This window comes from Cervus canadensis, chromosome 25, assembly GCF_019320065.1.
Source record: "Cervus canadensis isolate Bull #8, Minnesota chromosome 25, ASM1932006v1, whole genome shotgun sequence".
NCBI lineage: Eukaryota > Metazoa > Chordata > Mammalia > Artiodactyla > Cervidae > Cervus > Cervus canadensis.
In genome coordinates this window covers 35827317-35844129 of record NC_057410.1, presented here as the reverse complement: position 1 = coordinate 35844129, position 16813 = coordinate 35827317, and the positions used below count along the sequence as shown (strand labels likewise).

General features: G+C 43.1%; 1 protein-coding gene across 3 annotated transcripts in view; it reads right to left on the bottom strand.

Moving 5' to 3' along the window:
* ATP2B1 (ATPase plasma membrane Ca2+ transporting 1) overlaps positions 1-14163 on the bottom strand; it is a 120879-nt gene extending 106716 nt beyond the window's left edge. For all 3 annotated transcript variants that reach the window (XM_043447428.1, XM_043447426.1, XM_043447427.1), the window contains exon 1: positions 14033-14163. The gene's annotated coding sequence lies outside the window, so the exon portion shown is untranslated. The remainder of the gene's footprint in view (positions 1-14032) is intronic.
* Between the last annotated feature and the right edge of the window lie 2650 nt (positions 14164-16813).

The window sequence follows — 16813 nt, the reverse complement described above, 5'->3', positions numbered from 1 at the left end:
GATGAAAGTTTAACATTAAGAATATACACTTATCCAGATGAAGAAATGGAGAAATCACATACTAAACTCTTAATTTGGGACAGGGCTATATTATTTGGAAGGAATGTCTTCGTATGTTTTTATGAGCTGCGTGGAGAGCCTGTGGAGCAGTGGTGGTGCTGAGCGACAACCCAGGGGAAACTCAATTGAAGAAGGCAACCAACTGTTCTACGTAATAAAGGAGGGGAAATGTGAACTTGGAAAGCAGAGGAGGACTTGCGGGAGAAATCAAGGAACTTAAGTGGACTTGTGTTCCCGAAACAAGTATTCAGTCAAGTCTATAATATTTACTTATATGCTTTAGTAAAAAGGAATTCTTTTATCCAAAGTAGTACTGAATTCTGCATCTCAGTTGCCCCAGACTTCATGCAGACTCAAAAACAACAAGAGACATACCTAGTGGTAAAGAACCCGTCTGAAATGCAAGAGACCTGAGTTCAATCCCTGGGTCAGGAAGATCCCCTGCAGGAGAGGGCATGGCAACCCACTCCATATTCTTGCCTGGAGAATCCTACAGACAGAGGAGTCTGCAGGGTTACAGTCCATAGCGTTGCGGAGTTGGACACAACTGAAGCGCACACACACGCATGCAGACTCAAGAACTGAACAACAGGGGACACACCTGTCTTATCCACACACACAAACATTCCACTCACGTTTTCCTTTTTAGTTTCAACAAACTTATACATGCATAAAGTTTGTGTGAAACAGGTCTACAAGGCTTTTTAAAAATATCAGCCCCCTTATCCCATTCTCCATTCAGAAGCAACAAGGAACAGGTGATTTTTGTTTAAGTGTCTACTTCCACTTCTACAGAAAATACTTAAAGCGCTCCCATTTGCTTTTCCAGTTTGAGGTGATATGTATGATATGTATCTGTATCGATAGATATAGACATCTTTTAACATCATTCCTGCCCCCACCCCTAGCACAAGTACACATGCTTCCCAAAGTACTTTTATTTAAGAGTATACAAAGAAATGACAACTCAATAATAACACAATCTAATGAAAAAGCAGACTGAAGATCTGAACAGACACCATAAGTTACTGGAACCCAAAAGGTCCATCAATGGGTAAGTGGATAAACAAACTGCCGTGTATACATGCAATCAATGAAGGGGGTGGGATTTTAAAACACGGTAAAATTCTTGTTTTACCATCAACAGTATCAGCAACAATAAGAGTTGAACTATTAATATATGCAGCACGGATGAATTTCCAGTAATTATGCTGAATGAGAGCCAGACCAGGAGCACATACCTTGTGATTCCACGTACATAAACCTTAGAAAGTTCAAATTAATCTATAATGACAGAAAGCAGATTAGTGGTTGCTTTTAGAAAGAAGGTGGTGGGAGAGGAAGAGGGAGGGAAGCTGATTACAAAAAGGTACAAGGAAATGTTTAGGGGAATGGCTGTGTTCATGAATGAGACTGTGGAAGGAGTTTCACTGCAATACATACACAACAAAACTCAAGTTTTTCATTTTAAATATATGCACTGGACTATATATCAATTATGCCTCAAAAAGGCTGTAACAATTTTTTTTTTTTTTAATTATGAGGGAAAACAATAGGACACAAATAAGTTAAATAGGAGTTCCTGACTCCATGTGGGGTTCTGACCGGGGACACTACCATAGCGCGGTCTGCAGGGGACAGGCTCTTTGGATAGCCCCTCCCGCAGACACAGAGTTGGTTTAGGACTCCTTCGGTCCTTTCTCTTGAGCGTATCAGAGTCCTTAGAGAAGACACTTCAACTCTGGTCAGCATCTTGAAAGCAAAGTGAGGCAAGGGGGCTGAGCATCTTCACAAATACTGAAAACGCACACTCACTCTCACTTCAGGGCACTTTGGCAGGGAGAGGGTTAAATGCCAGCGACAAGTCACTTCTGTAACTGGAAGTCTCAGATAAATATACTTATTGAAAAGCTAAACTGTCCCCATGAATGAAACAGCATATCACTGATGAAACATCAAATGATGAGTTAAAGGCAAAATTAGGTGGCAAACTCGGAAAAAAGGCAGAGGGAGAAGACCTCCGAGTGCAGACATACATATTGTTTTAAAAGCCAACAGTTCCAGGAAAGAAAATTAACAGAACTCTGATTTTGCATTTTGTACTTTTGTGGGAGGTAACAAATAAACCAAGTGATGAACCCATGGTCACTTGGCTCTTTAGTGGCAACGATGAAACTCAACTTCAAATGTGGAGAGATCTTAAGAACAACATCACAGAATTAAAAACCAAAATCAGAAGTTTTGGGTCTGGTCACACATAGGAATACCATGAAGATACATAGGCTCAAGGACCTACTATATAGCACAGAAAACTATACTATTTTGTGACAACCTATAAGGGCAAAGAATCTGAAATTCAGTCATAACTATATATCACTACATATACGTACACACACACACACACACACACAGGGCTTCCTTGGTAACTCAGCTGGTAAAGAATCCACCTGCAATGCAGGAGACCCCAGTTAAATTCCTGGGTCAGAAAGATCTGTTGGAAAAAGGATAGGCTACCCACTCCAGTATTCTTGGCCTTCCCTGGTGGCTCAGCTGATAAATAATCCGCATGCAATGTGGGAGACCTGGGCTTGATCCCTGGGTTGGGAAGATCCTCTGGAGGATCTACACTCACTATTTTGTAAGTATAGATCACTGGGAAGTATACTATTTTGTAACAACCTGTAAGGGGGAAAGAATCTGAAATTCAGTCATATCTATGTATCACTATAGATACATATATAGATAAGATAGATATCTGAATCACTGTGCTTTACACCTGAAACTAACACGACACTGTAAAACAACTATAATTCAATTAAAAAAAAATAAAGATATACATGCTCTGAGAAAGGTAGGCATTCCTGGCAAAAGGAATGATGTAGCAAGAGAGTCGAGAGGCAAAAGAAAATCAGGTGAGTTCCAATGTTCAATATGTATCAGTTCAGTTCAGTTGCTCAGTCGTGTCCAACTCTTTGAGACCCCATGGACTCATGCCAGGCCTCCCTGTCCATCACCAACTCCCGGAGTTTACTCAAACTCATGCCCACTGAGTCAGTGATGCCATCCAACCATCTCATCCTCTGTCCTCCCCTTATCCTCCTGCCTCCGATCTTTCCCAGCCATCAGGGCCTTTTCAAATGAGTCAGCTCTTCGCATCAGGTGGTCAAAGTATTGGAGTTTCAGTTTCAACATCAGTCCTTCTAATTTCCTTTAGGATGATTTCCTTTAGGATGGACTGGTTGGATCTCCTTGCAGTCCAATGGACTCTCAAGTGTCTTCTCCAGCACCACAGTTCAAAACCATTAATTCTTCAGTGCTCAGCTTTCTTTATAGTCCAACTCTCACATCCGTACATGACTACTGGAAAAACCACAGCTTTGACTAGACAGACCTTTGTCAGCAAAGTAACATCTCTGCTTTTTAATATGCTGTCTAGGTTGGTTGTAACTTTTCTTTCAAGGAGCAAGTGTCCTTTAATTTCATGGCTGCAGTCACCATCTGCAGTGATTTTGGAGCCCCCAAAAATAAAGTCTGCCACTGTTTCCACTGTTTCCCCATCTATTTCCCATGAGGTGATGGGACCAGATGCCATGATCTTAGTTTTCTGAATGTTGAGCTTTAAGCCAACTTTTTCACTCTCCTCTTTCACTTTCATCAAGAGGCTCTCTAGTTCTTCTTTGCCTTCTGCCATAAGGGTAGTGTCATATGCATATCTGAAGTTATTGATATTTGTCCCAGCAATCTTGATATTTGTCCCAGCAATCTTGATTCCAGCTTGGGCTTCATCCAGTGCAGCATTTCTCATGATGTACTCTGCATATAAGTTAAATAAGCAGGGTAACAATATACAGACTTGATGTACTCCTTTTCCTATTTGGAACCAGTCTGTTGTTCCATGTCCAGTTCTAACTGTTGCTTCTTGACTTGTATACAGATTTCTCAAGAGGCAAGTCAGGTGTTCCCATCTCTTTAGGAATTTTCTACAGTTTGTAATTATCCACACAGCCAAAGGCTTTGGCAGAGTCAATAAAGCAGAAGTAGATGTTTTTCTGAAACTCCCTTGCTTTTTCGATGATCCAGCGGATACTGGCCATTTGATCCCTGGTTCCTCTGCCTTTTCTAAATCCAGCTTGAACATCTGGAAGTTCACGGTTCAGGAACTGTTGAAGCCTGGCTTGGAGAATTTTGAGCATTACTTTGCTAGCATGTGAGATGAGTGCAACTGTGCAGTAATCTGAACATTCTTTGGCATTGCCTTTTTTTGTGATTGGAATGAAAACTGACCTTTTCTATTCCTGTGGCCACTGCTGAGTTTTCCAAATTTGCTGACATATTGAGTGCAGCACTTTCACAGCATCATCTTTTCGGATTTGAAATAGCTCAACTGGAATTCCATCACCTCCACTAGCTTTGTTCATAGTGATGCTTCCTAAGGCCCACTGGACTTCGCGTTCCAGGATGTCTGATCACACCATGGTGATTATCTGGGTCGTGAAGATCTTTTTTGTATAGTTCTTCTGTGTATTCCTGCCATCTCTTCTTAATATCTTCTACTTCTGTTAGGTCCACACTATTTCTGTCCTTTATTGTCCCCATTATTGCATGAAAATTTCCCATGGTATCTCTAATAATCTTGAAGAGATTTCTAGTCTTTCCCATTGCATTGTTTTCCTCTATTTCTTTGCATTGATCACTGAGGAAGGCTTTAATCTCTCCTTGCTATTCTTTGGAACTCCGCATTCAAATGGGTATATCTTTCCTTTTCTCCTTTGCCTTTTGCTTCTCTTCTTTTCACAGCTATTTTTAAGACCTCCTCAGACAACCATTTTGCCTTTTTGCATTTCTTTTTCTTGGGGATTGTCTTGATCACTGCCTCCTGTACAATGTCACAAACTTCTGTCCATAGTTCTTCAGGCCCTCTATCAGATCTAATCCCTTGAATCTATTTGTCACTTCCATCATATAATCGTAAGGGATTTGATTTAGGTCATACCTGAATGGTCTAGTGGTTTTCCCTACTTTCTTCAATTTAAGTCTGAATTTGGCAATAAGGAGTTCATGATCTGAGCCACAGTCAGCTCCCGGTCTTGTTTTTGTTGACTGTATAGAACTTCTCCATCTTTGGCTGCAAGGAATATAATCAATCTGATTTCAGTATTGACCATCTGGTGATATCCATATGTGTAGAGTCTTCTCTTGTGTTGTTGGAACAGGGTGTTTGCTATGACCAGTGGGTTCTCTTGGCAAAACTCTATAAGCCTTTGTCCTGCTTCATTCTGTTCTCCAAAGCCAAACTTGCCTGTTACTCCAGGTATCTCTTGACTTCCTACTTTTGCATTCCAGTCTCCTACAATGAAAAGGACATCTTTCTGGGGTGTTAGGTTAGTTGTAGAAGGTTAGTTGTAGAAGATTATAGTGCAGTTTAAGCTTAAGGGCAGGTGAATTTAAACTTTACTCTAAATCCACTCTTCATGCAAAAAAGGGCTGGTTGACTGACTGACTTTTATTTTTCTCATACCTGACATTCAGAGGATCTGAGATTGGAGGAGCTCCTTTTCCTAGATGTTGCCAGCATCTCTTCCCCATTTCACTGACTGATCTTCCTTGTTCTCAGCCCCCTATATCTGCCCTTGAACTAAGGAGTTCTCCACTATAGTGCTAATTATCTGGAATGTGCAAAGTAAAGTTCCTCAAGTTTGTGATTCACAAACTTTACCTAAGGCATTACTCACTTGATTTGGGGTAAAAGTAGAAGAAAAAAGGACAGTATTACAGCAGAGGAACTGAAAATTTGGCACAGACTTCTGCATAACTATAAGCAAAGCAGCATGGAGTCCATGGCAATGCCATCCATGTCTGTCCCAGGAGGAAAAGATCCTGCTCTAAGGATGACTTATTTCACTTCTGCAGATTCCACTGATGACTTGCCTTCACAGAACTTTAATTTTATTCACTACTAAAACGGTCTACACCTCTGTATGATTAACAATTAATTCCTTCTACAATACTTTTTTGGAAAAAGTGAATAATCTATGAAGAGCAACTTTTTTAAGCATTTAAAACTACAACAGCTTACACACCAAAACTACCTCAACTGTTAATTGCTTAGATGTTTGAAATTATGACTCCATGTACTACATGACCATTCAACAGAAATGACAAAGTCAAGGACAGGCTTTCCTGCCTTGACCTAAGGAAGGTACTTAGAAGAAAAATCACACTGCTGTACTCCAACACTTAACAGAAAACACGTATCTACACCTCCTCCTGATGCCACAGTGATACTGCACCAGGTCATGGGCCAAAAGTTCACTCTCCATTCAAGTAAAAGAACTCTCCGAAGATAAGAACCTGCCATAAACTGACATTTAAAAACTTGGCTCCAAGGGTATTCCTATCAATAAAGAGTAATTACATGGGTATCATATTTTAAACTTTAGACCATAATATATGCTTTGAATTATGGCATTTTGCATCACACAATATGCTAATGGATAGCAGATGCAAAAACATCTTAAGAACATCAATGCTGATGAAAGGAAAAGAGGTCACAAGCTAAAAGAAAAGTGAAACTGGTCGTTTTAGGACAAATTTTAGTTAAGAAAGGGGAAAGACTTCCTACATAGAAGCTAAATTCTACTGTCCTAGCAACATTCTACGAAATGTAGCCGCTCTCAAGAAGTAAAACAAGTTGTCCTATGAATTCACCTGAGCAATGTTAAAATTTCAAAGGTAAAAAAAAGTCTTTAGAAATTCCCCAAGAAAAATGCCTCCATCTTATCTACTTTATCTTCATGTCAGCTACACGATGTCTAAGTTCTAATCAATATATACACAAAATACTGATTGAATGTTTGTGGGATAAAACTCTATATATCCTCAAGAACTCATGTTCTTATCTGAAGTCCCATATTATCCCCAAGACAAAAAGGACATACAATATGGAAAATATATGAACCAGACCTACAAATGTAGTGAAATTCACACATGAAAATTACTGAGCGATGACTGGGAAAGGTCAACGAATGCTTGAGTTTTAAAGGATGGGAACATTTAGATAGGTAAGATCAAGGGTCCTATCAGGGAGAGGAAAAACAGGATGAAGCCACGGCAAAAGGCGGGACAGAGTACATGCAGTCAGTATATGTAGAGAGACTGCCAGACGTGACTGGCCCGCAGCAGGCAGCAGGACAGGACTGAAGCAGTGCTTGCAACTCCCGGAAACATGATTCACACCGTGAACAGCATCCCCCAGAGCTGTGCGAAGTGGTGATCCTGGTGAAGTAGCTCAGAAAAGTAACAGGTGGAGGCTTCACTAAAAGGGATGAGGGAGCCAAATACCAAACACATTTAGACAGGTTCAGTCCATATTACCGTATCACAGTATGGGAGAAGTCCCAAACGGGAAACTACATCAACCAGCCTAACTCAAATTTCAGTTTTGCCCCTCTCCCTCCATAACCCCGTCCTATTAATATTTCTTAGAATCAGTGTCCTAAAACCCATTGTAGAAAATTCCGAGCTACTTTATAGAAGGCCTTCAGAGCCAAGTTCCATCTTGATAAAGAGAAAAATGAGAAACCACTGACAGTTTTAGTCAAGAAATGACAGCAGGCAAACTATTTAAAAAACAAAAGGAAACAAAAATTTCTGGCACAAGTATCAAAGGTAGTTAAAGCAGCATAAAGCAGCAGATCTAAGAACTCTGAGAGTAAAAGACTGCTTAAGATACTTCTGGGAGCAAACTAACTCACTGAGTTAATACAATGGACAATCAATCTACATTGCTAATAATCAAGTTATTTAAAAAGCATCTTTTGAACAGTCAAATCCTTTTTAAGATCTACTTTTCAGAGCATACAACTTTTAGTCCTATATTTGTCAGATCTTTACAGTAGTCATACCAGTTTACAGTTAGAGTATAATCTCAGATTTCACAATGTAAGCAAGCACTGGTCCATTCAAAACCATCATTTTTTCCTTCAAAGGCCCAAGTGACAAAAACATTAATATAAAGCAGGTATCCCAGATATTGAGATGCCATATTGTTGAAAGTTACCCAACTCAGAAATACTAAATAATATTCTTACCAAAGAGGTAACTGCATACTAATGTTTAGAATAATTAACACAGTCCTAGGAAATTTTTAATAAAAATAGCTTTAAAAGAATAAAAGAAATAGCCTTAAAAGTGTTACCTACAATTTATCTGGATCTCCCTGCCAGAAACCTTTATTAGTTTAAATTTCCACAATCATTAGTAAATTATAGCCCATGATTCCTAAATATATTCTAAAGCATAGCCAATAAGCCTAAGTTTTTGGAACAAATGAACAAAAAAAATGTTCAGCCCAGTCTTGAGATAGACCTGCTTTGAAATTAAGTTCAATATAAAATATATATTAGAAACAGATATAGGCTATTTACTATAGTGTCATAAATGCAGCAAAAGTAATTGCATTTTAAATCTGGTCTTCAATAGTAATCCATATGGGATATATAGTATTAGACAAAATTAATTTAAAAGTCAGATCAGTGAACTACATAGATTGTTATATAACATTTAAGTAAAACAGCAGTAACTTTTGTTTTCATGCACAGAATGATAAATTGTTATTTAGTCTTATGTCATTAATATTCTTGAAAGATCATAAAGGTCTAACACTGTTTCTGAAGGAATGGCTACTTGTTAACTGAAATTAATAAGGACCACTACTTATCCACCAATTTATGTCCTTTTAGTTTGAAGGAACATTTGATATAAATGTTCCTTTCAACATAAAATCAGAGATAGACTAAAGCATAAATACACAGTACTGTACTGACACAGCATTCAATATTTTTACATAAATAGGCCCCCATTTTCAACTCATTTGGAAATGGCAGATACTGGGGCATGAAAACAAAGAGAAGAACATTCTCCACTTAGAACTTTTACAGTGCTTAATAAGTAACTTAATAACTGTAGATGGATCTTCTGCAAGAAGACAGTGCACACAGGTATCACAAATATTTTCAACTTACCGGTTTTACAATTATCACAAAACCCACCAAGCCCACAAATCAAACTTGGCTACAATAGTCAAAACTACTTGAAAGCCCGATGTTCAAAGTCAAATAAATCAATAACACTCTTCTAATTTATAAAGGCATCTCTACCACACAATATAATTTTAACCTAGATGTAAATTCAACGTCAGTGTTTCTCAAAATGCTGACTACTGGGCCCCACTCAGATCTGCTGAATCAGATCTGCAGGGGCAATGCCAGGGAATCTGCACTTTCAATAACTCTCCCAGGTGGTCCTCCTGCACACATTTTAGAGAACACCACCTTTCTTGTGAGATTTCCAACAAGGTCTTGGATTTCGAGAATGAAAATCTCTTCATTTGGGACCTTTTAAAACTAAGCTTCGTTATGTACGAAGTTAATATTTCAAAAAGCTTTAGGTAAAAAACATGCAGTGGCAGAAAAAAAAAAAATGCATGAAAAAGCTTACAGTAGTAATTGAAAGAAATTTTCAGTATAGGCCGCTTTAGTTTTAACTCATGATTTAAGACATCCCTGATCATTTCAAGGACTAACAGGTCTTTGAGAACAAAATTCCTAACTTAAAAATAATCCAATCCACAACATTAAAAATACAGTATTTCACACACGGTCAAATTCATTTACTCAGCTGGTAAGCAAATCAGGGTATGAACTGCTTACTTACATTATACCAAATACAAGCAAAGATTAAATTTATAAAGTTAAACCCAAACAAATCTGTTTATATTCCACTATTAAATTTACTCTGGTCGGAAACTGATTTTCATAAACTTATATAACTTTCACAAACTTACATAAACATTTATAATGGAAAGAGCAATGAAGCAAAAACTAGAAGCCACCCAGAGTCCAGTTCTAGTTAATCCAGCTGCTGACTATATTATATGAGCTTAGGGCCTAGAGAAATCATTTTACCTATCTAAAACACAAGGAAAGTACAGCTGTCTACTTTGCTCATTCCACAGAATTACTGACTGTGAGAATCAGATGAAATAGTATGTAATACATTCCAAAATACTGTAAAGCATTTTATAACTCAAAGGCATTATCATTAAGAGTGAAATTTAAGAGACACTATCTTTAGGTGCCTGCTATAAAAGACTATTACAGAAACAAGGAACATAAAAACTGACCTTTTAGATTCAATTAGATGCTGTACATTATTGTATATATCCTAGAAATTATAAATAAAAAATGTAAGAATTTAATTCAGTCATCTGTCTTATGTCCCCACTTATATTTCTTGTTTAAAAATAGAAATGAAATTAGATGTGCCATGAATTGGTAACTGTCAAAACTGAACAGTAATTATATTATTCTACTTTCACATTCTGGACAATTTCCATAATAAAAAATTTTAACAATACAACTGTGTATGTGTGTGCATAAAATATTTATAAAAACTAAAAAATCTTTAAGTTTTTTTTTGAAAATTATTTCCGTATCTATTGTATCATTTTCCTTACATGTTACCTCAGAGTCTATATATTTCAAAATAAGCTACTCTCACAGTACCCTTCTACATATCATGACACCTATTAGAAAATATTCCCCACAACAGGGCAAGTAAATACTCTTACCTAAGCTGCAAAAACTTAATTCTTAAGTTTCTGCATCCTGATCTTATTCCTTTAATTTTTTGCTCATTCATTATAAAATTTCATAATTAAAAACTGGAAATGACCAGTTTCAACTGCATGTATGTGTAAAAACATAAAGAAAAAAGGAGTCTCACATACTTTTTGGTTAGTATTGCAAAAGACCACCAATAATTGTAACTGGACATTCCTCTTAAAACCTATGAACCAATACAACTCAACTCACATGGCAAGGGAACGCTGTACCCAAAATGAAGTTAACATATCTGTCAGACAAAAGAAATCGGTATATTTTAACCCTCAAATCAGGATTCTATCAAGATATGCGTAACACTCTATAATTACTCTACATACATCAACCTAATTGCTCAAATGATGTCCTTTAACCTGGGGCCATATTCCACAGCCTTACAAGCATAAACTACTTTTCACCTCAAGCAGATTTTTCTACCTTAATAAAACTATCTGTAGCTCAGTAGCATACCCTTTACAGTAGTCTATGAAGAAACTGGAAGTGTTGAATTAAAAAGTAAATGCAGATAAGAATGCTGACAACCTTGTGTCTTGTGATTAAAACTATATTTAGTAATATTCACACATTTATTCATTCACTACTTGAAAGCTAAATCTTTTTTCTGTTACATCTGCAGTCACAATCATCAGAAAGTATCCGTGTCTGAAGAGACAGTGTACCTTAAGTTTTTGATTTGCGAGGGAGGGGGACAGGAAGGAGCAAGTGGTTGGGAAGGAAAGCCCATCCATTCAGCTGTCACTACAGCATTTGTTTCCTAAGCATTACAAACTCCATTTATTTTTATAAGAGATACATTTGAGAAAAGGCACACACAGAAACCACTTTTTCCAATAAGGTCTTCAATAACTCTGAGTATTAAGTAGGCCTGCTGAAGTCCTTATTTGCATTATCTAAAAACAAGTAATTGGAAAACTCGCAAACCATAAAAGGCAAGCTGTTGGAAGATGAAAAACAAAAAAATTACTACACCTTATTCAATTTTGCATATTTGCTTTACAATTTGTTAATAGCACAGACGCTAAAAAAAATTTATAAACCACTGTCATGCTAGTGAGTACTCTTATTTGTGGCAACACCTAGTTTTATCTATTTACAATGAAGCTGTTACTTTCCTTCTTTTCCTAAACAGATCCAAACTATTATTGTCCCAGTTATTTTATAAGCACAAATCAAATCTAGTTTCTCATCTCATCTCAGAGGTCTACATTAAATCCCAAGCTTCAATGAAAAAAACCATGATTTCCCATACAATTGCAGAAACCTTCTTAACGGAGTGAGGAATTACAAAATACAGAAAAATGAAGACAGTTTCATTTTACACATCTAAATGGGGATGCCAGTAATGACAACAACTCCAACAAAAATCAAGAAGGCGTAATCTGAATATTCACCATTTTAATAAACGAATATGCCGAAATCTTAAAATTAAAGGTGGCGCTCTGTCCTCAACTCACCCGATTGTGACTCACTTTTGCAGACTGTATGGTAGGAAATAACTGTTACTTTTCAAAGATCTTTGCAGTTACACCCAAGCCAAAATCAGGACAGAGATCCACCCTTAATTACAGCAATTTAACTGTCTCATGCAAAGCAAGGTAGAAACTAAAACGTCCCCCTGAAATCATGGCTAAATAAGCCCATTTCATATACCAGTTCTCAAAGGCTCCCTTTAAGGAACATGTTTCTATTTACTTCAAATCTAAACTCACCAGGACAAAAAAAGAAAAAAAAGGGGAGGGGGGAGGGGAAGAGCAGGGGGACCAAATGAAACGCTCAAGTATAAAAAGCAGATTCTCCTCCAATCCCTTTAATTCCCCTCAATCCGCCTCTGCCACACACAAGGGCAGGGAGTCGGGAAGAAGGCTGGCTGCAGGGCGAGCGGTGAAGGCCCTTCATTCACTCACGTGGGCCACTATCCAAAGGGTTACACACCCTCTGCCCGACGAGAGCCTCATACAAAGCAGAGCCTCACAAGTACTTCTTATTATAAAACACACCCACGCTGAACAAGAGCTTTATTTTAAAATAAGACTGTCCTCAGGTGGAGGAGGTTAAACACAACAATGCCTTCCATGTTGAAAGGCAGACAGTCCAAATAGATGCATATACCTACACTCCGAGGAAGAAAAATCCATAGAACTAATTTATCATGAACAGCAATCGATACCAACTGGGGCCATTAGATTATTAATAAACCCAGAAAAGTAGCGTGCACAGCGGCCCGAGGTGGCTGTCTGCTGCGCTCCCACCCCAGGAAGGGCACAGTTATGCCTGCAGAGGAGGATCAAGGCTTCCGCTGGTTCAAAGACCCCCCTGGCACCTCTGGCCCGCCCCGGCACCGCTGCACCGCACTGGATTCGGGCACTCTCGGCGTTGCCAGTCCCGAGACGCACTCCTGGCGTCTGCCAGGTGCCAGAAAACTGGTGAATGAAATGCGCACAGACACCAACCTGGCCAGGGACCGCGGCGCAGAACCAGGAGTCGCTAACCAGCCTAAGCCAGAGGATTCTCCTACAGGATGGAATCAAGGGAGCACACCACCTCCCACCCCCCACCCCCGCGAATGCGGTTCCTACTGACCCTTCCAAAAACAGAGTGGAGGACGCAAGATTTTTTTTTTTTCTTCTTTTAAACTAAGTCTAAGAACGCGAATCGGACGGAAGCAACCATGAATATCCCGGGGGGCCAGACTGGAGACGCCGGGAGAAAGGCGAGGCGGTTCTCCAACTCCCGGGGAATCATCGTCCGGTGTGACACACATCAATCAGCTAGCCCTAGCCGGGGGTCCGCTCTCCGCCCGCGGAGCGCCAGTGGGGCCGACGCCAGGGATTAGAGGGGTGACCCTCCCGGGGCGCGGGGAAAGAGTGCCGGGCACCGCTGCCCTCAAGGTCACCAGGCGCCGGGGCGGGGGCGGCCGGCCGCAGGATGGGCTACGGCGCGGCCGAGGCGGCTCGGAGAAGCCATAAAAAGCTGCGGATGTAGACGCGAAGTCCCACCGAGCCCCTTCCCTCGAGCCCTAGGCGGGGACTCCCGGTCGGACACGGCGCTGAGGCGCACGCCGAGGAACCGGCTCACCTTTACGATTTGCCGGGGCGGGCGCGGCGGGAGACCACCTGCGACGGGCCCCGCGGTCCGCCCCCGCCAACTTCTCTCGAATCGGCGCTATCCGCGGAGCACCCAGCTGTCAGGATCCCCGCCGCGACGCCCGGACCTCCGCGTTCCGCCCGGCCTCCCCCGCAGGTGACCTGCCCAGCCGCCCCCGCCGCTGGCGGGCGGCGGCCGCGACTCACCTCGCCCGGCAGCAGGAACCATTTTCCGAAGGGGAAAGAAAGGGGAGGCTGCAGGAGGGTCGAGGGAGAGAGCGGTGAAAGCTGAGGGAAGCGCGGAGATCGAGGGCTCGGTCCTCGGCTCCGTCCGCAGGAGGCTCGGAGGACTCGGGGCGCCACGCGGAGGATCGGCTGCACCTCGAGGATGAGGTGACCGCGCAGCCGAGAGGCTCGGCGTCCACCAGCCTGGGCTCCCTACTCACGCTGCACTGCGAGGAGGCGGCAGCGGCGGAGGAGGAGGCGGCGCCCGGGCCGGCCCCCGCCCAGAGCCCGGCAGCCGCCGAGTGGCCGCCCGCGTCCCCGCAGGACCCGCCTCCCGGGCTCCGCAGAGCCGCACATAGGGCGCGCCGCGCTCAGCACGGGCAGCTCCGCCGGCCTCACGCCGCCGTCCGCAAAGGCAGCGGCGGGCGGGGGTGCAGCCCCCTCGGTGAACAACGCAGCCCGACCCGCTCGGGGCGGGACCCGCAGCCCCCGGAGAGCCGACCACCGAGCGCGAAGGGGGCTGCGCGAAGCTTCAGGCAGGGGCCCCGTTTGCACCGGGTGGCCCGCAGGATTGCCGGGGGAGGCAAGGGGAAGAGGACGCTCACCCGTTCCGGTCTGGCGCTCCCTTCTCTCCACACCCTCTTGCCTCCCGCTCCACGCTGGCGGCGCAGCTGCTGCCGCTGCCACTGCCGCCGCCGCCGCCGAAGCTCGAGCCGCCGCCGCTGCCGCCTTGGCTAGCCGCGGTCACGTGACGCGGCCCGCGGGGAGCCTGGGGGCGGGCAGGCGCGCGCGCGCGCGCGGGAGGAAGCGCGACTCGGACGGAGACTGGGAGTCGAGCGTCGCGGAGAGGGCGTTTAAGGGGAGGGCCCGGCGAGCGCGTTCCCGGCTGACGAGCACGCGCCCGGCGATTAGAACTTGCCGCGCGGCGGGGAAAGGGTGGCCGGAGTGAGGGGCGGGGGACTCGCGCCTCCGCGCGCCTCTCCCTCTCTTCCTCCGCTGAGCGCCCGGACCGGCCGCTGCCCCCGCCCCCTCTTGCTCGCCCCTTTCCTCCAGTCGCTGTCGGCGATTGGCTGAGAGGCTCTGACGTCCGTGTTTCCATGACGTATCGGGGCAGGGGGGGCGGGGGGGAGGAGGGGGTGGCTTGGGCGCGGGGGGCGGTGACTCCGTCAGTCACAGCCGCTGTTTCAGCGCGGCTCCGGGCGGCTCCCGCGACTGTGGAGGCTGGAAAGCGATGACTGCCGCAGGCAGACTTGGTCACCTTTCACCTTGGGGCCACCCCAGGGCCTGCGCCCCTCCGAGCTCGAGAGCCAGGCGGGCGGGCGGGCGGGCGGGCTAGGGTGAGCCCTCCATGAGAAGACAGGTTAACGTTGACCCCCGCGTCCGCGGACATTAGAGCGGCTTCCTCGCCGCGTCTCTGCTCCACTCACTACTGGTCTCAGTGCCTGTCTAGGGCCGTGACTCACGCGCCGGACGACAGAAGTGCCACCCAGCTCGGTCCCTCCTTGTGGAACGATAGCCCATACCCCGCACAGGCTCGGGCGCCCCATCTCTGTTCCTGCAGGTCGGGCCCGGAGACTCCGGGGATCCCCGCTGCAGCGCCCAAAGGGTTAACCCAGTTGTTTGATGGGTGCACACAGGCCCGTGATGGTCTGCGCTCAGAATCCCCGCCTTTTTGTTTGGGGTTTGCTTTTTCTACCTATGCCACGCTGTTGGCTCTTTTAGTTCACTTGTAGCATCTCGACCCAGCACTCCTCTTTGCGGGGGGTGTGGGGGGGGGGGGCGAGGGGTGATACACGGGGTAACTTGCGATAATTGAGATGCTGAAAGGTAACCTGTTTTTCGCCAACCTTCAAGAGATTTTGCAAGTTAATAAAAAACCACCGTAGTGACATCTTTAAGAATAAAACCGTTTTTCTTTCCTACACAACACATACACACGTGTAAAGACTTGTACCTTGCCTAAGACATCCTGCTCCATCTTCGCCTCATCGCCTCTGACCTGTCGCCGCTGCTTTAGAGACCATGTCAGGGTTATTTTCAGTGCCACTCAGAGCAGAAAGATAAGCTCATCAGAGTCTCCTTTCTCCTCACTCCAGGGTTGGAAAAAGTAATGTCTGTAAGTCTTCCTGAAAAACAAATAGGTGATACGAAGGACTTTATTCTGTTCACGCTGATAGTGTTTAAAATATTTTTGAAGGATTAAAAACTAAATATGTGAAAAGTTAAAAAAAAAAAAGAAAACCCCAAGTTAACCTTGTTGAAAAAATTTTATCAATTTACCTATCTTTCCAGGTCAAACAGTGCCAACATTTTGCGCTGTGCCCTAGACATGCAAAATAAGCACTGGGTAGGATGATACTTTGTTTTTTTTCTCTCTGTTTAATCACTGTTAAGAAATTGGTGGTGGGAACAACAGCCAGTCCTGACACTATTTCTAAACTTCTTAACAGAAGAACAGATTAACTTTTCTAAACGGCTTAGAGACATTTAAGAATCACTGGCTTTTGTCCAACTTTTCCTCTAATAGAAAATTGAATTATGTATTCTACTTTAATCAAGAATTTGACATTAAGTAATATATGATTCATTACTATAGTGCACTAGCAAAATGGGTAATAGATTAAACTAGGATCTGTTCACTTTGTGGGTTTGTTGCAGTCCCCAATAATAAAATATATGCTGTTAAAGTGTTGTGGTTATGAAAAGTTACTCAACATCTTCACTTTAGAACATGATTTCAATAGAGTTTTCATGTATGGGGCT